This window comes from Lethenteron reissneri, chromosome 25 (assembly GCF_015708825.2).
Source record: "Lethenteron reissneri isolate LAM-NWPU_2019-01 chromosome 25, ASM1570882v1, whole genome shotgun sequence".
Taxonomy (NCBI): Eukaryota; Metazoa; Chordata; class Hyperoartia; order Petromyzontiformes; family Petromyzontidae; genus Lethenteron; species Lethenteron reissneri.
The window spans coordinates 417668-444251 of record NC_083803.1 but is presented as its reverse complement, the minus strand read 5'-3'; the positions used below and the strand labels follow the sequence as shown (position 1 = coordinate 444251).

At 50.5% G+C, this 26584-nt stretch overlaps 1 protein-coding gene across 2 annotated transcripts in view; it reads right to left on the bottom strand.

Annotated features, from left to right (window-relative positions):
* Nucleotides 1-2844, bottom strand: part of LOC133346957 (SLAIN motif-containing protein 2-like) — a 30553-nt gene extending 27709 nt beyond the window's left edge. Inside the window, exon 1 of one of the 2 annotated variants that reach the window (XM_061558799.1) lies at nt 2548-2844. The gene's annotated coding sequence lies outside the window, so the exon portion shown is untranslated. Of the gene's footprint in view, nt 1-2523 lie in introns of both variants that reach the window. The other variant, XM_061558800.1, reaches the window with a different exon arrangement.
* Between the last annotated feature and the right edge of the window lie 23740 nt (nt 2845-26584).

Here is a 26584-nt window from a genome sequence, read left to right as displayed (position 1 = left end):
TATTACTATTATCGTGTAGGACATATTCGGCAAACAATTAACTTTATTTGGAGGGACCTAATTGGGAAACAGCAGAATGTATGTTTTTATATCAACTGAAGAGACGAATGAGAGCAAAATGGAGACATAGTTGAATATTTCTGTAACATTTATGTAAACAAGATGTCTTGATGCTATCAATGTCACATGATCACATGAATTCAAATAGATTCAAATTGAAGTGATTCCACGCGATGCCAATTTTGGCTGGAAAAGCTTGGATGTGACGTAATTTACTGTAACGTTATATTTTTCAGAATACACGTTTAACATTTTTTTTTACTGAAATGTTATGCATTCGATCATCGATTATCCAGCGGCTTCGGATAGGTGGGGGCGACGGATATTCAATAATTCCAGATAATCACTAATCATCATTAGTTAAAATAGCTTATTTTTGCACATTCTTGTATGACATTATGTTTTTAGATGTTGTTATGTCTTTTTTGTTTTACATTTGTTTACTTTGTGAAATGGTCATAAATAAACAAAGAGATAGACAAAAATAAATATCCTACTTCAAAAATTTACTGTATTTACGGTACCGTACAGTCTCGAGGACTCTGAATGGGGTGATGTATACAATGCAGTATTTCCATTGTTTAGGTTATAGTATATAGTGTATAATGTACTGTATATAATATTTGACACTGAAGTCAAGCAGAGCTATTATTTTTGTCACGCGCATGGTGCCGATCACTGGACTGGTGACATGCCGGATCGCCCCAGGACTGCCAGATCACATTGGAAGCCAGATCGATGATCTACTGACTCTATTTAGGCCAGATTTTTTTTTCAGATTTATTCCAAAACATCACGAACACATCAAATAAAACTACACCATTAAATTTGATTATGACTGTGTATACGACATTTGATTATTCGTGAGTAGGTCTATGCAAGTTATATTTAAGCATGTTTGTATGGGTAGAGTATGTGTGCCCTGTGTCACATGTTTCAATGTGAGAGAGAGCAAAGCGAGTGGACTTAAACCGTGGAGACGTTTCGCAGGAGTTTAATAGTTAATTACCCCCCCCCCCCTTTTAAGTAAAATCACCGACGCGCTCGTGATTACTGTAATTCGAATGTACTTTTGCCGCACCTGCCATAGCTACAGTAGCAGGTGTGGTAATGACTAAGCTGGTGTTTTAAACCACACCTGTAACCACGGGCTTGCCGCGATAACAAGAAAAAACAAAAATACTTTATGCAGGGAGCCCATGCTGCCATTAAACCCAGCTAATGTGACAACAACAACAACACCAGGTCTGTATCTTCTTGTTTAGACGAGCGAAGGGTGGAAACTCCATATCCCCACAGCGATGAACAACAGCCACTGCACAGGACGACCACTGCTGACTTAGCACGAAGTGGTCACCGAAGTTATTCACCCGGAAGAGGTGACAGGTCGTGTTGATCAATGATGGTCTCGGATGCAGTTTGAAGCTACAGGCAACATCAGCGCTCGCAAACTCAACAGGGCCACACGGGGCCAGCGCTCATCTGCGTCGACGGTCCAGCACGGGCGATGACAACATTCCACATTCTCATGACGGGAGGCAGTCGGTTTAGCAGGCCGCGTATTCCGACACACATGTGAAGGCGCACGGAGACCCGGCATCTTTAGCGAAGTCTATCACCTTGACGTTAAGATTTGTCAGGGATCGCTCATACAAACACACTGACAGCCGCCAATCGCCACGAAGTGAATATGACGTTACCACAAGTGGTTGTGCCAGACTAGGTGCACATTGAGGCCTTGAAGTGTGTGTGGGGGGGGGGGGGGCTCGCTGCTGGCAGGTCGAGGGGAAGAAAAAGAAACTCAAGATGTCACGAGTTAAGCTGGGATGACGGACAGAGAGAGACCCACCACCATCAACCACCATCAACCACCTTGCTCTGCCCACGACTCTGGGCACGCAGCGGCAGCTGTGGTAGCGGCAGCAGCGGCTGTGGCAGCGGCAGCAGCTGTGGTGGTGGCGGCAGCAGCAGCAGCTGTGGTGGTGGTGGCGGCAGCAGCAGCAGCAGTTGTGGTGGCGGCGGCAGCAGCAGCAGCAGCTGTGGTGGTGGTGGCAGCAGCAGCAGCAGCAGCTGTGGTGGCGGCGGCAGCAGCAGCAGCCGCCACCTGCAGCGGGCGAGTCGGAGTTGCACGGAGCGGGTGGCGGGTCGCGTTCACTCGCTCACCACTCAGCCGCTCACCGCTCACCACCACGTCGCTCACCGCTCGTCCACCACTCACCCACTCGCCACTCACCCACTCACCACCACTCACCGCTCGCCACTACTCACCCAATCGCCACCACTCGTCCACCACTCACCCACTCGCCACTCACCCACTCACCACCACTCACCGCTCGCCACTACTCACCCAATCGCCACCACTCGTCCACCACTCACCCACTCGCCACTCACCCACTCACCACCACTCACCGCTCGCCACTACTCACCCAATCGCCACCACTCGTCCACCACTCACCCACTCACCGCTCACCACTCACCACCGCTCACCTGCGCACGGCGACTGAAGCCCCGCCCCCTCCCCCCCCGAGTGTTTGTGCCGGCTGACGTCACCGCCGCGCGCCTGGAGACTGCGCGTGGTGCGCGGTGGAAGCGACCTGCACCGCTGGGCCGAGCCCAACAACAACAACAACAATCAACAACAACAATCAACAACCACCAGCACCACGTCAACAACTTGGTCCAGCCAACGGCGTGGTGGCCCTTCGCGTGAGATCGCAGTGCTCTCGACGTTTCGAGCAATGTGGGCCTTCAGAGCACGTAGTGTTGTATTGCGAGGAGGGGGACATTGCCAACATGGATGTGCGTGCGCTATGAAGAAGACCCATTGCCCAGAACGTCGCCCGTGCTATCGTGTTCCTTCTGGCCACAGTATTGCTATTGACGAATGTAATGAGGGTTTCGTTATTTGTGCACTGCCACCGCAGCAGCAGTCACCAAATAACGCCCAGGGACTACGACCACCACGGCAGGGTGCGCCGGGTGAGAATGCACCGAATACGTCGAGGACGCGTGCGAGTTGCAGATCCACTGCTGGATGGAGGCGTCCCCACGACTCTTCCCGCATGGAGGATGAGTCGCTCTTCTGCTGTGGGGGGGGGGGGGGGGGGGGCGTCACAGCGGTTCGCGTTGATTGGGCCAAAGGTTTCCATTTGGGGATGCGGGGAGGGCCCACGGGACCCACCTCCCCTTCGCCGGGCTCTGCCACGGCGCGTCGGTCATGGTGAAGTTCCTCCACCGTACATTTTGCTTTGGCCGTGGCGTATCATGGTAAAAAAACATTCTGTACTGTACTGTTACCTGTGAAAAGGAGACTTGGGCAGGTGAAACTTGAACTGCTTTATTCCATTGTCACCGCTTAGGGGCCGTCCATAAATGACGTCACGCACCTAGGGGGGGGGGGGGGGTGAGAAATGTTACGTCACATCAAAATGCGCAACTTTAATTAAATATAGACAACACGTTCTACTTAATTAAATATACTTTTTAATAAATGTTTACTCCTACAGCATCAGAGTGCAGCGGCATTAAAAACGCACTACAATGGCAATAGTTTAAAGCTATTTGAAGCATGTTTTATTTGGGGGGGGGGGGGGGCAGAGCTTTGTGACGTCATATTTGACTTTTTGTGACGCTGTGTGACGAGGGAGGGGGGGGTCAAAAATCGCATGACGTCATTTATGGACGGCCCCTTATACACCACAGCAACACTCATCATCCAAACCAACCACATCACACGTTTTACAGTCCCTTATAAACCCCTACTTCACCTTCCTTTCCCGCTCTCCGACCCAATCCGATCAGAGTGTCAACCACTCACCCATCGGATTGGGTGTCATGCACGTCAGCGCATGCTAACCCCTGCGACCGAACCTACCAACACCGATGTCCTGGCCGTGGCTGCCACTACCCTTCTCGCTAGCCGACGCTACTTAGTGACCGTGTCTGGGCATGGGAACTAGTGATGTGCCTCCCGAAAAATGAGATGCGTGAAGGAGTGAACATGGGGTGGATTTTTCCGGCCGGGTGTCTGAGGTGTGCGCACTCGCCTGAGTTGGGGCGGCTGCTGGTGAAGCTCGGCGAGTCTGGCTGGTCGTCCCAGCCGCCACCATCCTGCTGCGGCATCCACGAGCGATGTGGCCCTCACGACCACACGATGACAGATGACTTTGCCCCTGCCCGGGAGTGTTGCTCTCGCCTCCTGAGGTGCCCAGCGTCGCGGTCGCTGCTCTGCTTCTCAAGACGTCCCTGAGAGTTGTGGCATGGCCGCCTCCACCTCTGTCCTGTAAGCCTCTGCCAAATGCATGTGCTCCCCCGGTGGCTCTGGCATCTCCATCATTTGGGGTTCCGCGTCATCGCCGAGATGTTCAGCGACGTTTGCTTCAATCGACGCGAGTCCTGCCATCTCCTCGTACGCCTTGAGATGCCGTGCGACTCAAAGCAAGGTGCCGGCTTCTACCCCACCAACGGCAGTACCACCCCTGCCTTTCGTGCCGTGATGAGGAGACACTCCACCACCAGCGAGTCCAGGACCAGCTCGTCAAGCTACGGGAATGCGGCTTCTGCCAGCAACAGCAGTTTGGTCATGAAGACCAGGAGCAATTTGGATGCGTTCCACTGCCGGTTCTGGAATTTTTGTCAAGCCCCAGACGGAGGGTCAAAAACCTCCGCCATCTCCTTGTATGATGCCTGTAGGGATCCCCTCTTTGAGTCAGCATTGAGTCATCCAATGCGGTGGGTAGTGCTGCCAGGGCCTCCTCCTCTGTCCACTTCAGTGCCCGGACCACTGTCTCAAAACGGCAAATGGAAGCGTGCCAATCTCCGGTTTTGGACGCGAACTTCTCCAACGCACCCAACTGGCGACGCCATCCTCATCCACATTTCCCGGGTCATCCCGTTTGGGGCGCACCTGGGTTTCTGATCCCGATTTGTCCTACTGCCCCTTGCCTGGCCAGCTGCCCTTTACTGTGACCCGGATTCTCCCGCTCTCCTTCTGCTGCTGTCAGCAGGGCCATGGAATGTGGGATAGGGCTTGCTCCACGGTCCCATGCGGGACACACTGTCCGCAGTGTCGATGGTGGTTCGTCCACTGCTGGCTGCTGCGGTGTCCCGGGTTGGGTGTCCCGGGTTGCACGAGGCTTCTGCCACCTTGCTGGGGTGGTGATGCAGCTTGAGGTCCCCGCAGTTGTCTCCCATCAGGCCCCAGCCGGCGAAGCAGCACTGATACTGCATCAAGTAGCTGATCCATCCTCCGATCTCTGGATGATGGTCTGCTGCGGTGGTGAGTCTGCCCCGCCGGGTTGGTGGACGAAGGTGCCCATGTCAGTTGGACTGCTGCCTTGGACTCTGTCGATGAGCCGGGAGATGAATCCCGACTCGGCGGGTCCGTTTCTGAGCAGTGCTCGTCCCGGGCGCCTAGAGTGTCTTCTGCATTTGTCTCCCCTCGTGGGAATTTGCGTCGGCTGGGTCGGGACATCCCACCGCTGCCACCAGATGAAAAGGAGACTTTGGCAGGAGCACTTTAACTGCTTTATGCCGTTGTCACCACTCATACACCACTTATCACCTTTCTTCAATTTCCCGCTCTTTCCTGATCCGCTCTCCAACCAAATCCGATCAGAGTATCAACCACTCACCCATCGGATTGGGTGTCGTGCACGTTAGTGCTCACACCCCAATCTCTATTCCCCACTCGAGCGTGCCATGTGTGTGATGTAAGTAACCCCTGACCTCCGACCTTTCCCTGGTGCATCCCCCGTGTACGTGATTGATGTGTGTGAGTGTGGAAGGTATGCGTGTTGTTTGTGTGGTGCGAGTGTGTGAGGATGGGTTAGACATCCTCTACACCTGTATATGTGTAGCGACATCGCTGGATGTCACTATGTGTGGCGGGCCTGGAAAAGGCACGCCATGCAATGTATTGACATCACGGACATCACTCAATGGGGATGCAGTACCGGCCCTAGCGGGGCTCGGGCAGCACTGACTGACAGTGAGTGATGGCACCACGCTCTACGTGCAGTGCCAGCCCCTACAGGATAGGGTGCGAGAGTGCCGGCCTCGGAACGGGGTTGCAGGGGGCCATGGCCCTCTGGTTGACCCTGGAGGACACGTGACCGGAGGTGTCTACCCGGGGACCCCAAAGGGGGGGGGGCTGGGGGTGATCACGTGTCAAGGTGGAGATCCTCCTCGAGGATTCCAGAAAGGGGTCGTGGCCAGGGGCGGAGCGAGCCCCGCCACGAGGATATAAGCGGGTTCCTCAGTGGGACCGGCTGTTGTTGTAATCCTGAAGACTCTACGTTCTATGCCCTACGTCCGGAAGACAAGATCAACACGGGGACCGGGACCCAAGCTGGGGTCCCGTCCATAGTAGCTCCTCCCTGTGCTGTTAGTGTAGCTAGCCTGATGGCCCACCACCATAGGTTGTTATCTGGTGAAGGGGCAGTTGCCCTTTCGTAAGTACGTGTAAATGTTAATAAACGTGTTGCCTCCAAAGTACAACTGAGTCTCCGTTTGAGCCCACTACATCTGCATGATTGTGCCCCGCCTCGTGGTATAATTGGTTTATATGGTAGTTAGACGACAGAGGAGAAAAAGACACGTGAATGATATATAATATAATGAGAGAAATGCAGGCGAAGGATAGAGATGTGAGATGAAAGAAAATAGTTATATATATTAAACTGATGTAATGAAGTGAGAGATGTAGACAAGATGTAAATATTGAGTTATAAGAGAGATGCAGACAAGATAGCGATGAGAGAGAAGAATTATCATTTGTGATGATTAGATTTTTATGTATATTAAGATTTTAATTTGAGCTGATACTGTATTTGGTTCATCCCTACGTTTTAATGGTTATCAAGCCCTTAACTAAGCATTGGCTTTGTTTGCTTCGACCGAGCGCCACCACTGGCTGAATAGCATCTTCATATATTCCACCCTGACCAGTCCTAGCACACTGTGGTCTTGCCTTAACGAGTCTGCTTCTAGAGCTATAGCCTCGCAGTCCTCGGAGGTTGTGCCTAGCGACTTTAGGGATCCTTAGCTTTCCTCTTTGGTTTTGATCAATTTCCTTGTTCAGTATTTTTCTGCTAATTTTCTCCAAACAGCCCGTGAATATCCATCCTGTAATTTTCATTGTCACATATCAAGACGTCTCCAGGAAGTGGCCCCTGTGGGTGATAGATGAACCCTGGGCTGTGTCCTGCCATTCTTGTGGGCATGTCTGCTGTTTGCCCGGCTCTTTCTGCTCTCTCTCTCTCTGATTGGATTTTGGGCTGTGTGGTGATTGTGAGTTTGTTGCCGCTTGGCCCAAATTATTCAGTTTTTACGAATTTGTTAAGTTTAGTTTGTATTTGTTGGTTCCCCTGCTTGGATGTGTTACCCCGTGCCTCCTGCCCCTTATCCTGCCGTTTCCCCTCATCTCTCAAGTCCCACGTGCCAATGTCTTGTGTTTCAGAGTGGCATTGTCAGGCCCTTATTGGAACCTCCGGGTCTGTTATCCATTCTCCCTGGGACTCCGTGTTGGTGCTGGGGTTCCCCAGTGCCTTCTGAGACTGAATTCTGGTGATACCAAGATTGGTCGCGGATTGTTGCCTTGACAACTCCTTGGCAGTCCTGATGTGTCTTGTGGAAACCTACATTGTTGGGAAACTAAATCGGTCCTTTGTGTACCTGGGGTCATGGTGTGTGGGTGCCGTGGTAGCGCCATGTCTTATTCCCCCCCGTGGCCTAGTTGGGCTGTGCTGGAACTATACCACTGTAGGGCTATTATAAAGGGGCTGTTTGTACATAGGAGCAAACGGCGAACAAACACAGTGGGCGGAGCTCCGGGAGTAAACGGGGGGGGGTGCCCGCAACAACGTCCGCATCGGGCTGCCCGGCGGTTGTGATCCGGGAGGGGGTATAAAAGGGGATGACAGAGAGAGCTCGGGGCTCAGTATTAGAACGAAGAAGGGAAGACTGAAGACCCGGGTAGCTAGAGCCCTGGACTCCCCTGAGACGCCGCCCTTGTCAGGGCCGCGCAGGACCGAGCCAGCGGCGTGGTCCCGTGAACCAGAGTCAGCACTCTGGGACTCCGGGTACCGTAGCCCGACTCACCAGTGTCGGGCCAGACAGCCTCCCCTAGCCCGTTAGTGGAGGACTCGGGGGTAGGTCAGGGATAGCTAGGGGTGTATCCCCAGTTATACGGGTGAGGGGGCCGATACCCCCTCCAGTGCTGTCCTGTCGTGACGACTTGTAAAATAAATACACGTGTGCCTCAACCTCGGTGTCAAGCGTCCTCACCGGTACTTCATCTGGTGTCAGAAGTACTACGAACATGGAAACACGCCATACTGCTCGAGCCAGAGTACCACAGGAGGAGGACACTGCTGAGATCGTCGAGCCCGAGACGGCTCAACAAGACATGGTGCAGCCGGGGCCTGACGCCTTCTTACCGGGGCATCAGCATGAAGAGGGGCCGCAGCCAGACGCGCTACGGCTGGCTCACGAAAGGCTGGCGGAGCTGCTGTATGCCGCTGCCGCCACGCTGGACAACATCACGCGATTGGGGGCGGTTGGTCCACCACGGGACGAGGGGTGCCGACGACCGGAGCGCCTTCCCGCCATTTCAGAAAATTCTAACTTTGAATTTCCCGCCATCGACGCCGCGGCTGCTCAGGGCGTGGCCAGCTTGAACATCGGCTCCGACATCGGCCTCGCTGGGGCTGCCGCGTCATCACCGGCGGAGGGTGCGTCATCGCGGCTGCGACAGGCGATGCCATCGGCCGTTCGCGCCGATGCACAGCCGAGTCATGGTGACAACAACCTGCGGGGTTCTACAACAACCGCTGCGCTACACCAGAGACTGCCCCCGCTTAAGGAGTTCATCGGCGCGGAGGGAGACTGGGGCGGCTTTCGGCGACGCTTCCTCGCCCATCAGGAAATGGCAAACTGGTCGGATGATGAGGCTCTCTGCGCGCTGCCGGCGCTCCTCGACGGCGACGCGCTCGCCGCCCTCACATCGGCGCCGAGGGAGAAGCGTTCTACACTACCGATGGCGCTACAGCTGCTGGCCGGGGTCTATGGACCTTCAGCTGAATGCCGACAGCAGTTTTACGATCGCAAGCGGGGTGAAAAGGAGTCGCCCCTGGCATTCCGGACAAGTCTCCTGGCGCTGGCAAAGATGGCCTTTCCTCGTATGGACGACGACGGCGTGGACGCGATGGTCATGGAGAAGATCCTCCTCCTGGCAGACGACCTCGACATCGTTGTCGTCGCACAGGAGGACGCGGAGATGACTTCTCTCCAGGCTGCGCGGCTCCTCCACGCCAACCTTCTGTCACTGCGGCGGAAAGCCAGCAGGGCATCGGCTGGGCGTGCGGTGGCTGCAGCCACCCTTCCGACGGAAGAGCTCTACAGCGTCGACCATCGACGGCAACAGTCGACAGGAGCACGGTCGGGCCGGGACGGGTCGGGCCGCTTCGACCGTCCATCATCTCCGCCGGCGCTCCCGCGTTGTTTCAACTGCGGCGTCCGGGGCCACGTCGCCTCGGGGTGCCGCTCTCCTCGACAGCGCGGGACGACGCCCCGACGGGACGCCGGCCCTCCTCCTCCTCCTCCTCCCAAGCTCCAGCAACATGATCCGGCGAGTCGCGGCACCACACATGTTTGGCCAAAGGACCCACCTGTCGCACACTCTCGCACCACAACGAACGGGGGGCCGATGTTGCGCTGCGACGGGCCAGCACGGATCACTGCAGGGACTCAAATCGAGCCCAAGCAGTGGTCCGTGTTAGCCCATCTCGTGGTGGCCGCGTCGTCGGAGTCGTCGGCCGTGGTCGGTCACATTGACGGGGTAGAGGTACGCATCCTAGTCGATACGGGGGCATCGGCGACAATCATTTCGGAGCTAATTTACAATATTCTACCTGTACAGAGCCGTCCTTTGCTGCCGGTTAACGTCCCATTCTATGCCGCTAACGGGGGCTCTCTCGGCATCATGGGACAGATTCGAGCGCAAATTTCTATCGGGGACATCAAATTGTCGGGGCCGATTTTTGTTTCCTCCTCGCTGGCGGTTCCGTGCCTGCTGGGGACGGACTTCTTAGGCAAAATGCCAATTCGTATTTTGATCGACCAAGGATGCATTGAGCTTCCGTCGGGGCGACGCATGGCGTTCCTGCCTTCCCCTGTTGCGGCTCGGATGGCGTTCGCAACAGTACCGGCGTTCGTCGTTAAAACAGTGCGTGTGCCGCCGGGAGCTCAAATGTTAGTGCCTCTGAAACTTCGTAGGCCTTTCGCTAAGGGCGTTGGGGATCAGGGTGTTGTGTTGGGACCGTCTAGGGCCGGGGTTAATGGGCCTCATTTAATTCCGGCCCAGACCGTCGTAAGAGGGGACGGGGACCCTTTCATCGTGGTCCTCAATGTGGGGTCGCAGACAGTAGTGGTTCCTCAAGGGACGGTGCTCGCTCACGCGACGCCGGTGCCCTGCGAGGAACCTGTCGCGAACCACGTTGACACTGCTTCCCGGACGCACCCGCATTCGGACGGCGATGAAGGGTGGCTCGACGCGCTTTGTGCGGGATCGACGGACCTCTCCAATTCAGAGCGCCAACAGCTTAGATCGCTGCTGAAGGAATTTTCCGACGTTTTCAGTCGGAATAAATACGATTTGGGTTGTATTCACCTGCTGCGTCACCATATTGACACGGGTGACAGCGCGCCAATTCGCCAAAATCCGTTTCGGTTGAGTCCCGCCGAAAAGGACCATGTCAAATCGGCTGTCGATGACATGTTAGCCGCCGACATCATTTCTCCCTCCACCAGCCCTTGGGGAGCGCCGATTGTCCTGGTTAAAAAGCAGGATGGCTCGTTGCGGTTTTGCGTGGATTTTCGGCGCCTTAATAAAATTTCGGTTGCCGACGCATACCCGCTCCCACGGATGGACGAATCGCTGGACGCCTTGGCGGGAGCGCGATTCTTCTCCACACTAGATTTACTTTCGGGATTCTGGCAGCTTCCTCTGGACGATGATTCAAAGCCTAAAACTGCTTTCCGTACACCGCACGGCCTGTTCCAATTCAACCGGTTGCCGATGGGCTTACACTCAGCGCCGGCAACTTTCCAGCGGTTGATGGAATTGGTTTTGGCTGGATTGCAATGGGAGTCGTGCCTGATTTATTTGGATGACGTTATTGTCTTTGGAAAAACTTTTGACGAACATCTCCAGAGGTTGCGGGCGGTTTTCCAAAAGATGCGGGCTGCTAATTTGAAATTTAAGCCCCAAAAATGCCATTTGTTACGCGAGTCGGTGCGTTATTTGGGGCACATCGTGGGGCGCTCAGGTATTGCTACCGATCCCGCCAAAACGCAGTGTGTCAGCTCCTGGCCGACTCCAACCTCGGTGGGGGAGGTGAGGAGTTTTATTGGCTTCGCGTCGTATTACCGACGCTTCGTCGCTAATTTTGCGACGATTGCCAAACCCTTACACGCTTTAACATCTAAAGGGGTTCGGTTCCACTGGGGTCGGGATGAGGAAGCTGCTTTCTGCTCCCTTCGGGACGCCTTGGTGAAAGCTCCTCCCTTGATTTACCCAGATTTTTCGAGGCCGTTTTTGCTCGACACCGACGCGAGCAACACGGGTATTGGAGGCGTGCTTTCCCAGGTGGTTGACGGCGTGGAACGGGTGGTTGCGTACGGCAGTCGGGTGTTGTCTCCAGCGGAGCAAAGATATTGTGTCACCCGTAGGGAACTGTTGGCAATTGTCTATTTCATCCAACAGTATCGCCCATATCTGTACGGTCAGCATTTCACCGTCCGTACAGATCATGCGGCACTGCAGTACGCCCTGAAGGTTCAACAGCCATCGGGACAATTGTCCCGATGGTTGGAGGTCCTCCAGGATTTCGATTTCGAAACCACCTACCGTAAGGGCGTTCGCCACACCAACGCGGACGCTCTGTCGCGCATGCCAACCGCCTCCGAATGTGCATGCCTCCTGGGGTCGGGGCGTTGCAGGCCAGCAGGGGACATGCCGGTTCCAGTCCTGGCGGCCGCCGCCGATGATGAAACATTGCTCCCCGATGATATCGCGGAACAGGGAAGAGATTCCCTGCTTGGGTTGCCCGTTAATGAATGGGGGCGCCTCCAGATGGAGGATACCTCCCTCCTCGCGCTGCGTCGTCGCGCCGGGGAGAGGGGGCGTGGGACGGGTGATGCCGACGCATGGGAAATGCACGGGGGGTTGCTTATGCATTGCGACGGGAAATCCCACCGTCACCGGCTGGTGGTCCCTTCTGGGTTACGGGGTAAGGTGGTGTGGGCTCATGAGCGCCTCCTCCACCTGGGTACCCAAAAGACCCTCGCCTCGCTCCAGCTTGACTTTTTTTGGCCGGGCATGACACGGGATGTCACGGATCTGTTGGCAGCATGCCCTCGGTGTGCGCAGCGCAAACCACCAGCACGGGAGTCGAACCCGCCGTTGCAGTCCATCACAGTCTCCAGGGTGAACGAACTTGTAGCGCTGGATATCCTGGGCCCATTTCCCGCCACCCCTAGGGGCAATAGATATTTGTTAACAGGGGTTGAGTACTTTACGCGCTGGCCTATGGCCTGGCCCCTGGCCAATCAGTCGGCAGCAGCCATCGTGGACGCCTTTGTCCAAGGCTACGTCATGGACAAAGGTGCTCCGGAGCGGCTGCTGACCGACCAGGGTAAAAATTTTTCCGGGAAACTCCTCAAACAGGTCTGTGATCTCCTGGGTACGAAGAAAATTCGTACCTCTCCCTATCACCCGCAAACTGACGGGATGGTCGAGCGTCTGCATCGCACCATCACGTCTATGTTGTCGCACCAGGTTTCGGAGTCACAGACCAATTGGGACTTGCAAATTCAAGGGGTCCTGGCAGCATATAGATTGGCCCCCCATGCTGCGATGGGATTTTCACCCTTCTTTCTCATGTATGGCCGCGAACATGACCCACCTGTTCGGGCACAGCTGCAGATCCCCGCGCCGCTGGGTAAGACAAAATTGGACGAACACGTTAAATTTAACCTTGAAAAACTGACTGAGGCACGGGATGCTGCCATGCTTAATTCCGACAGGCGTCAAAAGGCGAATGAGCGCCTCAGACTGGCACGCGCGCACGTGCTGCAGTGGAAGCCAGGGGACAGGGCATGGCTGCACTGTCCCCAGGTACCACTCGCGACCTCCTCGAAACTGGTGCGGCCGTGGCGGGGCCTCGTCGAGGTGGTCGAGGTTTTGCGACCTCAGTGCGTTCGTATCAAGTGGGGGAAGCGCCGGTGGTTCGTTCACCCCTCTAGGCTAAAACCCTTCGTTGCGGTGCGAGGCCCTACTCCACACACGCAGGGCCAAACATGTGGGGGGTCGACCGACTTGGAGGGTCCGTCTCTGTTGCTCTCGCCTGACGTCTTGCCGGCTGTTCCGCCCCCAGGTACTTCAGGAATGATGGGCTCGCGCCCAACAACCCACACGGGGGATGCCGAGGGTCTCGCCACTCCAATCGCGGACTCACCTCGAAAGGGACAGCTGCCGCCGGATGGTCCGCCATCTGGGGTTGGCCCATGTGACGGGCCTGCGGCAAGGACGCGCGCAAAAATGCGCAGACTCTTGTAATGCACAGAAAGAGGAAGAAAAAAAGAAAAAAAATTTTTTCACGTGTTATGGTTACTGTGCGCTGCGTTGGTGGGGTGCTCCTGGCACGTTGTTGTTGTGTGTGGGTGTTGTGTGTGTGTTGTGTGTGTGTTGTGTGTGTGTTGTGTGTGTGTTGTGTGTGCGCTGGGGGTTCCTGGCGAATGTATATACTTTGCTTTTACGGATTTCGTATTTATTCGGGGGGGGGGGGGGCGCGTTGGTTTATTCTCCCTTCGGGGGTATGGTTATTGTTGTTGTTCAATTCGCGTTCTGTTGAAAAAAATGAGGCACACATGAGGGTCAAGGGGTAAAGGTACCTTTATTGGAATTGTTGCAGCCGGGACGGCTGCGAGCTGTGCAGGGGGGGGTGATGTAGGGCTGTTATAAAGGGGCTGTTTGTACATAGGAGCAAACGGCGAACAAACACAGTGGGCGGAGCTCCGGGAGTAAACGGGGGGGGTGCCCGCAACAACGTCCGCATCGGGCTGCCCGGCGGTTGTGATCCGGGAGGGGGTATAAAAGGGGATGACAGAGAGAGCTCGGGGCTCAGTATTAGAACGAAGAAGGGAAGACTGAAGACCCGGGTAGCTAGAGCCCTGGACTCCCCTGAGACGCCGCCCTTGTCAGGGCCGCGCAGGACCGAGCCAGCGGCGTGGTCCCGTGAACCAGAGTCAGCACTCTGGGACTCCGGGTACCGTAGCCCGACTCACCAGTGTCGGGCCAGAGAGCCTCCCCTAGCCCGTTAGTGGAGGACTCGGGGGTAGGTCAGGGATAGCTAGGGGTGTATCCCCAGTTATACGGGTGAGGGGGCCGATACCCCCTCCAGTGCTGTCCTGTCGTGACGACTTGTAAAATAAATACACGTGTGCCTCAACCTCGGTGTCAAGCGTCCTCACCGGTACTTCACCACGATGGTGTCGACGCTTCCTCCGTTGATCGCTGACGCTGTGCCACAGTGGTGCTAAGTAAGCTCGGCAACTTGCCAGGATCGTGCCGGGGAAGGTGCTAGGGATTGCTGGAGTCATTTTGTGGTAGGATGTGGTGACTGTTCTTGTGACGTGGTGTGACTGACTGCCTTGGTGGTGTCTGGAGTTATTTTGGAAAACTGATATTGATAATAAAAGGAAACTTACCAATATGTTGTAGAAATAGTTTTCAACATATGGATTGGACACATGAACAACTGAAAATGTAACAACAGCTGATTAGCGTACAAAGTAACATCGAGAGAGGCGTGAATGCAATTCCACTGAGAGGAAGATAAACATGATCGGAGAACAAATGCAAAGTAAAAACAACAATGACTGTCGAAAGTAAGTGGTCTTGCGCAGGACATATTGTGAGAAGGGAGGACATGAGACTCGTAATATGGAGTGGCAAGCAAAGGAGAGAATGCACCCAAGAGTACATTCACTATAGAGAAAGAGAGATGGCCTGTGGCCTTGTAAGAATATGAGGGATAGCAACGGCATGGGGTGTTCATCATTTAGCAGTGGATAGATGATGGTTGACGATGAGATACTTGTAAAGAGTGTGAATGTGATGCTCAACAATTGGAATACATGTACCACATCAGCTGGAGCCAAGATGTTTTACAGACACCCTGTTAAACTAATCAGACATTTCATTCACTTGATTTGAAGTTTTCTTGCCTGCAGGAATTACTCTTTGGTTCTTTCGGTAAAGTCACGTAGAAAGAAAATAAATTAAATAATTGAATCCGACGTTTCGTTTGCCACACCAGCAACCGTCATCAGGTATGAATGAATGAGAAAACAAACCTAGTAAACTTAGAAATGTAATGGAATACAACAGAGAGTCGGCTAACACAACAGTCAACACCCTACCTGGTTAATTACGTTCTTCCAAAGATTGCTAAATTTGAGAGAAAGACAAAACACAGACACGGAGACACATAGGGAGACACACAAGCAGAGAGAGACACAGAGACACACAGAGAGACAGAGAGTCTCTCAAATTTAGCAATCTTTGGAAGAACGTAATCAACCAGGTAGGGTGTTGACTGTTGTGTTAGCCGACTCTCTGTTGTATTGCATTACATTTATAAGTTTACTAGGTTTATTTTTTCATTCATTCATACCTGATGATGGTTGCTTGTGTTGCAATCGGGACGTCGTATTCTATAATAAAATTTATTTTATTTCATTCACTACATGTGTTTTTTTTAATAAATGAAAATTATGATGTTTCCTGTGCGAGCAGCCCACTAAATTTGTGTGCCATTGTGGCTCATGTCTAATCAGCTGCAGCCATATGTTCCGCAACTCCCTACTAATGGTAGCCTTTTAGATAGCATATCCCTTAGCCACAAACAGCTCCGTGCCAGTGGCCAAGAACCACCAGCAAAGAGTTGCCACGTGCACCAACCCATACCCGCCTGCGACAGGAAAATCGAAGGCACACACAACAGCATAATAACTGGAATTCGCCACTAAGTGGTAGTTACACCACTGTGGTGTTTGTACTTGTCTATGTAAGCTTTTAGGCAACATGAAATAGCGATTTAAGACTTTCTGGCAGGTCACAGGACATGCCCAGATATTATAGGTTAACTGGTTCTGGTGACAGGCAGTTGGATGGCCTGCATGCTACCCTGTGCTTGTTCAATGTGATATAGCCACCTGACGACACACCGCTCATTGTGAGAATCGCTCCTCTATCTCTTGTTGCTGGAGGTAGCTGCTGCCAACTGTGTAGTTGCATCTTTCACAAGCTCCCTCCAAAGACGCCAAAGAAGCTGATCTTGACTCCAGGTGTGTTTTTTTATGAGGGGGTCCAAATTTCACAAGTATAGATAAGATATGGGACGATTGTGGCCAAGGAGATGGGAGAGTCACATGTAGCTTCCATACAGAATCATGCAGCCAATGAAAGGATATTTCTGCTCAACTTATTTTGAGTAAGACCTCTGCAGACAAACCAGAGCATATCATTCGGTGACTCTCTCCATCCTCTCTACAATTACCCCAGCAACTCGTAGTGGGGAAGATGGCGTGTGGCCATCTGCCGGTCGAGAAGCAGAGTCTCTGACTTATTTTTATGGGCAGTGATCACCATCTAGCTCAGGGGTCCTCAAACTACGGCCCGCGGGCCACATCCGGCCCACCGAGTACATTTATCCGGCCCATGGTCACTAATTGGGCTGCGCTTGTGAGCACTAATTGGGCTGCGCTTGTGAGCACTAATTGGGCTGCGCTGGTGAGCACTAATTGGGCTGCGCTGGTGAGCACTCATTTGGCTGCGGTGGTGGGCACTGATTGGGCTGCGGTGGCGAGCACTGATTTGGCTGCGCTGGTGAGTTCTGATTGAGCTGCGGCGGTGGGCACTGATTGAGCTGCGGCGGTGGGCACTCATTGGGCTGCGCTGGTGAATGGTTCAATGGGCCAATTGACTGGACTTGCCCCCTAGGCCTGAGGCTGCCAGCCCTCCCCTGGCTGCGCTTGACTGGCTCTCCCTCCCTCAGCTCCCTCACTTGCCCCTCGGCTCCACTCCCAGTGATATTCCTGTGTGCTGGGGATGTACTGCGATCTGTGAACAAAACTGCAGGTGTAATTAACTTTTTAATGGCACCCGCACCAGTGTGAGCCTGGGGTAAAAGCGGAGTTCCCCCAATCAGACTGCATTGGTGGGCAGTGCAGTCTGTATGTCTCTGTGTGGGCAAAGTTATTGCTGGTATATTGTTTTTGTAGCGCTGTATATATATTGGTATTTTACTAATAGCAATTTTGACTCCCTAGGAAACAATGATGTCAAAAAAGAGAAAAATTGACTCGGAGTGTAGGATATTCAAAGAACAGTGGACTTATGATTACTTTTTCATGCAGTACAAGGAAAGAGCTGTGTGTCTGATATGCCAGAATATAGTGTCTGTGTTCAAAGAATACAATTTACGTTGACACTATGAAACTCAACATAAAGATAAATATGATTGTTTGGTCGGAGAAGTGAGAAAAGATAAAACATTAAAAATGAAAAATACATTAACAACTCAGCAAAATACTTTTGTGAAGCAGAAGCAGCTAAATATTTCATCACTGCGAGCAAGTTTTCAAGTTGCCAAGCTAATAGCGTGCACTGGCAGACCATTCGTGGAGGGAGAATTTGTTAAAGAATGCCTTCTTTCTGTTGCCAAAGAGATGTGTCCAGAGAAGGCCGATTTATTTAGTACAGTGAGTCTTTCAGGACCTACAATTACACGGAGGATTGAAGAAATGAGAGACAATTTGCATCAGCATTTGCAAAACTCCACAAAAAAACTTTCCTATTTTTCCTTGGCACTCGACAAAAGCAATGATGTTCGTGATTCTGCACAACTTCTAATTTTTATTCGTGGGACAAATTACTATTTCGAAGTCACAGAAGAGCTTGCTGCACTGCAAAGCATCAAAGGAACAATTACAGGAGAGGATATCTATGAAAAGGTTTGCCAAACTGTGAATGGTTTGGAGCTGAATTGGGTTAAACTAGCCAGTGTGACAACTGATGGTGCTCCTAGCATGGTGGGGTCTAAGAAAGGAGTAATTGCTCGCATTAACCAAGAGATGGACAAACATAACCATTCTCATCCAATAGCCATACACTGCCTCATCCAGCAACAAGCGCTGTGTAGTAAATCACTGAAGTGGGACTCTGTTATGAAAATTGTGGTATCTTGTGTTAACTTCATTAGAGTTCATGCACTAAACCACAGACAATTTCAGGAATTTCTGTCTGAACTAAATGTTGACTATGAAGATGTTCTGTACCACACAGAAGTCCGTTGGCTGAGTCGAGGGAGAGTTTTGAAACGTTTCTATGACTTACTTCTACAGATTACAGCTTTTCTGCTTTCAAAAAACAAAGTACCAGAGCTCAATGATGCAGAATGGAAATGGCACCTTGCCTTTCTGACAGATGTAACAGAGCTACTCAACAGTTTAATTGTGCAACTTCAAGGAAAGGGGAAGCTCCTCTGTGATATGCAATCACATGTCAAAGCATTTGAAGTAAAATTAGGCCTCCTCATCAAACAAGTTAAGGAGGAAAACTTCTGCCATCTCCCCACAACTCAAAATCTGTTAGCGGAAAAACCATTGGTTGCAATTCCCAAACAAAACATGTGTGGATTCACTGGAAAAATTGCAAAAGGAGTTCCAATTTAGATTTAAAGAGCTTCATCTCCATGAACAGGACATACAGCTTTTCCGTAACCCATTTTCTATTGACATTGAAAATGTGGATACAATTTACCAAATGGAACTGGCTGAACTGCAGAATTGTGACTCTCTGAAAGACGCATTCAAGTCAAGCAGCCTTCATAATTTCTATGCATCTCTCCCCTCTGAGACATATCCTCATCTCAGGAACCATGCACTCAAAATGGCAACCATCTTTGTCTGTGAACAGACTTTTTCCAGAATGAAACATTTGAAATCTCCAACCAGATCTAGACTAACGGATGCACACTTGCATCACTTGTTACGACTAGCAGTGACAAATATGGAACCGGACATTGACCATCTCATTAGCCAAAAGCAGGCCCATAGTTCCCATTGAAATACTGGCAAGTTTGTTGATTTAACTTTACTTGTTCTTCATTTTAAATATTGTATTTGTTCCCGTTTTGTTTCTTCACTTCAAAATAAGATATATGCAGTGTGCATAGGAATTTGTTCATAGTTTTTTTAAAACTATAGTCCGGCCCTCTAACGGTCTGAGGGACAGTGAACTGGCCCCCTGTTTAAAAAGTTTGAGGACCCCTGATCTAGCTGATCAGCATACGTAACATGATTAAACAGGGGTCATCTTATAATTGCACCCTGGCATCAGTCAGCCTCCGATTGTATCCGTACCAGATCGAAATTCCACTGATGCTGCCTTTTGGTAACAAAAATAAGTTCAATAGCGTAGAAGCTAGAGGACATCTCTGTCACATGCCAAGGAATTGCTCTGATCCCTGGCCATCCAGATTTACCCAGGCTTGCCCATCATCGTGAAAGTTCTTAATGATTGTCAGCAGAGGGTCAGGAACACCAAACAGATGTGCCCGCACATCCTTTAAATTAAAATGTAAAATGACAATCCATCTCCCAGTGCTGTCATGTGATGGGTCTGTTTGACCATACTTCACCACACTGCATGGGTCAGCAGAATTAGCCCTGGCCTGAAATTAAACCCAGGTCACAGGATACATAGGGCAGTGCATAGCGCAGGTTTGTCAGTGTGGGTTGGTGGAATCGGGGAGTATAGATGTGGGGATGTAGAAGTACAGGATAACAATGGATTCTACTGCACAGCCCTCTGCTGCCCACCATGCAGGCCCGCAGAAACCTTTAGCAACCTATTTGGTGGCCCATCCATGCACCATCTAGGCTCAATCCTGATATGATCGGAAAAATACCTGATAATTGGATCTCGCTCGAAAATCAGGAGTGACTACCATTAAAACTATAATACTACCACATTAACACTTTCTTTGACAGAGCAACTCCACAAATGCTTACACATACATTTAAAAGCAACGCAATGGAATTCTTCCAATATTAATCTTACATAAATGGTAACTGGTGCAAAATGCATTTCCTCAGTTGACCTGCGCAGAGTGAGGAGATATGAGCACATCACACCAGGTCTTGAAATAAGGTTCATTGGCATCAGAATTCGAAGTATATTTCTCACTCAGTTGAAGCCCATTGAGCTAATAAGCTCTTTCTCGAGGGTCACTTGGCCAGCAGACAACACAAAGGCATCCAGTGAAAGAATGCCTGCATATTAACATCTTGAGCCTGATTTACATCACTCTTATAGATTTGTTCTTGCGGAATAGTCTTCTGTTATAACTTGGTCATGCTCTCCTCTGCCGAGTTTTAGGTCAGGCCTTATATCATGGTTCATTCATAAGGACGATGTGCGGTTAATAGTTGAATGCAGCGTGATTAGTAGTATACTGCAGTGTGATGGTGTATTCATGATTGTTCATTGTAATGTGCCTTGTGGTCGTTCGTTCCATAAAAAGGTGTGATGTAAACGTGATATGTTTTTCATCACGGTAAAGTATTACAGCACTGCGCGATATATATCACACCAGGCAGCCTGCGTGGAATCGCCGCCCTCCCTTGGCCATTCACTGGAGAGGTCACTGCTCGACAGATCGCCCCGTCTCAGTCTCCGAGTTGCTCCTCACTCCTTCCGCCAGTCACTGTTCTGTTGCTAAAGCAATGTGGATGATGTCCTCGTAAATATAGGCACTGCTCATCCCTTGTGTTTAGTTGTGTTGGAAACATCACTTGCATGGTTCACACGTAAGTGAGCGGTGATATTTGGCAATAAACGTGAGCTTAACCTGTGATCCGTCCGATTATATCATGAGCCGTATTTATTACCAACGTGCAATATCGTTCTGTTCTTGCCAGTGACCTGCGATTGTTGTTGTACCACAGTGTGATTGTCAAGGCCCAAAGCTGTAGCTAAAAAATGTGCTTATGACTCTAATTCAATTGCTGACTATTTGTCACTAATTGATTTTGCTTAAATATGCATCGTTATTTATATGCTAACCGACCACTCATTGCTCAGATATGTTTGTAATAGTTTCACCAGTATTCACACACATCTCATCAACTGGAAAATTATTCGTGAATATAATTGTGCTTGGAATCAAACACTGTGAAGAGAGAGAGAGGACTTGGAAAGGCAATCCCATCTCATGGAAGAAATGCTCTGAAGAGCTGCTTTGGAAGTGGTAATCAATCGCAGTCGCAGCGTTATGGTCCGTGCACCGTGCCATAAACTCAGCGACATGATTTCAATTCACGGCCATGGCTAATATCATCGGTGGTTGATATGCCCCTTCACCAACCCGCATTGACCAGGGTGAAGTATGGTCGAACAAACTCCAAAGACAACACAACGTGAGGAGGCTGTAATCCAGCAGTAGCTTGACAAAGGGTTGAACAATATTACTGGAAAAATGCTTTTGAACTTACTGGTGCTGAGAATTCATCCGTAAGCTTAACAGTCATAGCCTTCATACAAATACAAATAAACCTGTACGTACATGCAATTCAGTTATAGAAAATATTGCAATCTTAACGAATAGATATTCTGCAAGAAATAAGTCGGAAAGGTCAGACAGAGGGGTGGAAAAGAAGATATGCTGTCGCCAAATTATTTATAGGCCGCACAGAAAATGTATACCACTTTGGAAAAATAGGCATTAAAATAGTGGGGAAAGAATTTGTCATTTTGCATTGAATGCGCCAATCGTCATGTCAACAAATGCAAATGAATTTACAGGAATTCTTCCAAACTGCTCGCATGCAGCACGGCAAGGCTCAACTTAAACACAGAGAGAGAAAGCAACGTTCATGCACAGTCGTTTTTGCAAATAAAACATTTACTGATGGACATATTCAAATATAAATTACATAAAATATATATGTACATTACTGTACTATGTTTCCAATATTATTAATAGGTTAGAAAAAAATGATGCTCATGCGCACATTGTGTAAAACTTTCCAAACGTGGGTTTATCTTCGAAACTATTTCATTAGTTGTACGGAAACTCACAGATACTTTTCAGAGAAAAAGAAGTTTGCATATGGGCAACCCTCATCAATTTCACCGTCTTCCCATGGGGTTAGTGCCTCATAACAACACGATATACTGACGTTTAGTTGTATGACGTTTACGTAAATTATAGAGCCTCCCCGAGACAAATATCCCCTCGTGTAGCCTTCACTATCGGCTGTTGACCGAGTGCTGCTAGCAAGCAGCTACTATGCTCGGCCCAGGGCAGGAAGGGTGGTGTGCCCAGTGCCACGCGTGGCCACTTTTGTCACCCAACTGCTGATGTTTACACACCTCACCAGGTACGCATTTGAGGCTGAGTCAACCTAGGGGAGAACCGGTATGAGTTAAGATATCACTGCCCGCTAATATTAGCCTTGGCTGGCAATACAACTCTAGTAGGAAAATTTGTAGTGCGGTGTGCTAATCACTACGCCACCACTCCACACATAACTGTGTAACATATATAACAAAGGCAAATATCCCCGGGGTAGCCTTCACGGACTGTTTGGTCAAGTGCTGTTACGGAACACCTATGAAGACGGCACATGAGGGGGTTGGTGGGCAGCAGCATACCCTAGATTATCACCGTTGGTTACGTACGGTGCACAATAAGTTCAACATACATAGTGGCAATGTTTACTCATTTTAGGCTAAGTCGACCTAGAGGAGGCCCAGGCCGTGAGCGGGAATCGAACCCGGCTCGCCTGGTTCGGAGCTCAGTTCTCAGGTTGTGAAAAAAAAATGTTTTGCATTGCCACGGAAAAACTATTGTGTTTTACCAGTTTGCAACACATATAGACATGTCTGGCAATAAACATAGAGGATGTTTACATCTTAAACTCAGAAACAAAGGGATCTGCCGTGGTGTGATAGCGCACAAGATTCCAGTGTAATGGTGCCTCTCTCTGTCCACACAGAAGTGTAACGGTGTCTCTCTCTGTCCACACAGAAGTGTAACGGTGCCTCTCTCTGTCCACACAGAAGTGTAACGGCGTCTCTCTCTGTCCACACAGAAGTGTAACGGTGTCTCTCTGTCTCACACAGAAGTGTAACGGTGCCTCTCTCTGTCCACACAGAAGTGTAACGGTGTCTCTCTCTGTCCACACAGAAGTGTAACGGTGTCTCTCTGTCCACACAGAAGTGTAACGGTGTCTCTCTCTGTCCACACAGAAGTGTAACGGTGCCTCTCTCTGTCCACACAGAAGTGTAACGGTGTCTCTCTCTGTCTCACACAGAAGTGTAACGGTGTCTCTCTGTCCACACAGAAGTGTAACGGTGTCTCTCTCTGTCCACACAGAAGTGTAACGGTGTCTCTCTCTGTCTCACACAGAAGTGTAACGGTGTCTCTCTGTCTCACACAGAAGTGTAACGGTGTCTCTCTCTGTCCACACAGAAGTGTAACGGTGTCTCTCTCTGTCCACACAGAAGTGTAACGGTGTCTCTCTGTCCACACAGAAGTGTAACGGTGTCTCTCTCTGTCCACACAGAAGTGTAACGGTGTCTCTCTGTCCACACAGAAGTGTAACGGTGTCTCTCTCTGTCCACACAGAAGTGTAACGGTGTCTCTCTCTGTCCACACAGAAGTGTAACGGTGTCTCTCTCTGTCCACACAGAAGTGTAACGGTGTCTCTCTGTCCACACAGAAGTGTAACGGTGTCTCTCTGTCCACACAGAAGTGTAACGGTGTCTCTCTCTGTCCACACAGAAGTGTAACGGTGTCTCTCTCTGTCCACACAGAAGTGTAACAGTGTCTCTCTCTGTCCACACAGAAGTGTAACGGTGTCTCTCTGTCCACACAGAAGTGTAACGGTGTATCTCTGTCCACACAGAAGTGTAACGGTGTCTCTCTGTCCACACAGAAGTGTAACGGTGTATCTCTGTCTCACATAGAAGTGTAACGGTGTCTCTCTGTCTCACACAGAAGTGTAACGGTGTCTCTCTGTCTCACACAGAAGTGTAACGGTGTCTCTCTGTCTCACACAGAAGTGTAACGGTGTCTCTCTGTCTCACACAGAAGTGTAACGGTGTCTCTCTGTCTCACACAGAAGTGTAACGGTGTCTCTCTCTGTCCACACAGAAGTGTAACGGTGTCTCTCTCTGTCCACACGGAAGTGTAACGGTGTCTCTCTGTCCACACAGAAGTGTAACGGTGTCTCTGTCTGTCCACACAGAAGTGTAACGGTGTCTCTCTCTGTCCACACAGAAGTGTAACGGTGTCTCTCTGTCTCACACAGAAGTGTAACGGTGTCTCTCTCTGTCCACACGGAAGTGTAACGGTGTCTCTCTGTCTCACACAGAAGTGTAACGGTGTCTCTCTGTCTCACACAGAAGTGTAACGGTGTCTCTCTGTCTCACACAGAAGTGTAACGGTGTCTCTCTGTCTCACACAGAAGTGTAACGGTGTCTCTCTCTGTCCACACAGAAGTGTAACGGTGTCTTTCTCTGTCCACACAGAAGTGTAACGGTGTCTCTCTGTCCACACAGAAGTGTACCGGTGTCTCTGTCTGTCCACACAGAAGTGTAACGGTGTCTCTCTCTGTCCACACAGAAGTGTAACGGTGTCTCTCTGTCTCACACAGAAGTGTAACGGTGTCTCTCTCTGTCCACACAGAAGTGTAACGGTGTCTCTCTGTCCACACAGAAGTGTAACGGTGTCTCTCTCTGTCCACACAGAAGTGTAAAGGTGTCTCTCTGTCCACACAGAAGTGTAACGGTGTCTCTCTGTCCACACAGAAGTGTAACGGTGTCTCTCTGTCCACACAGAAGTGTAACGGTGTCTCTGTCTGTCCACACAGAAGTGTAACGGTGTCTCTCTGTCCACACAGAAGTGTAACGGTGTCTCTCTGTCCACACAGAAGTGTAACGGTGTCTCTCTGTCCACACAGAAGTGTAACGGTGTCTCTGTCTGTCCACACAGAAGTGTAACGGTGTCTCTCTGTCCACACAGAAGTGTAACGGTGTCTCTCTGTCCACACAGAAGTGTAACGGTGTCTCTCTCTGTCTCACACAGAAGTGTAACGGTGTCTCTCTCTGTCCACACAGAAGTGTAACGGTGTCTCTCTCTGTCTCACACAGAAGTGTAACGGTGTCTCTCTCTGTCCACACAGAAGTGTAACGGTGTCTCTCTGTCCACACAGAAGTGTAACGGTGTCTCTCTGTCCACACAGAAGTGTAACGGTGTCTCTCTCTGTCTCACACAGAAGTGTAACGGTGTCTCTCTGTCCACACAGAAGTGTAACGGTGTCTCTCTCTGTCCACACAGAAGTGTAAAGGTGTCTCTCTGTCCACACAGAAGTGTAACGGTGTCTCTGTCTGTCCACACAGAAGTGTAACGGTGTCTCTCTGTCCACACAGAAGTGTAACGGTGTCTCTCTCTCTGTCTCACACAGAAGTGTAACGGTGTCTCTCTCTGTCCACACAGAAGTGTAACGGTGTCTCTCTGTCCACACAGAAGTGTAACGGTGTCTCTCTGTCCACACAGAAGTGTAACGGTGTCTCTCTGTCCACACAGAAGTGTAACGGTGTCTCTCTCTCTGTCTCACACAGAAGTGTAACGGTGTCTCTCTCTGTCCACACAGAAGTGTAACGGTGTCTCTCTGTCCACACAGAAGTGTAACGGTGTCTCTCTGTCCACACAGAAGTGTAACGGTGTCTCTCTGTCCACACAGAAGTGTAACGGTGTCTCTCTGTCCACACAGAAGTGTAACGGTGTCTCTCTGTCCACACAGAAGTGTAACGGTGCCTCTCTCTGTCCACTCAGAAGGACAAATGGGTCCACGACGGCAGGTCGCGTGTGATAGGGTAAATTGTGGGTACACCCACCTCTTCCAAGACGTTTGACCAGTATGGAGGACTGCTCCTCCATGTTAACACTAAATACCGTCTAGAGTTCCCGCGAGATATGGCTCTTCCACTCGCAGTGACATAAGCGAGCAATTGCAGAGTTGTATCTTTGCCTATTAACTTGAAACAAGGGAAAATGTACCACGTGGTGACTTTGGCCTGCCTCTATACCATTTGCAAGTTCACTCGTGCCAATCGGTGCATTCATTAGTAAGATTCCAATGAAAACTATGACTTATTCCTGATTTTCGGAACCGATAATCGATTCTGAAAATGGTTACGGGCTTACTAGTTGTCATTTAACAAACACCACGCGTATACATTTGTTTGCCTTTGGAAGTAATTAATTGGCAGTAGGCAGCTGAAAATTAGCTGCCAAGAGAAAACATAAAAAAGGATATTTTTGCCAGTATCAAAGTACGAAAAAATAAGAAAAAAATAATAAGGGTAAAACCTGTTCTTATTTTTTCA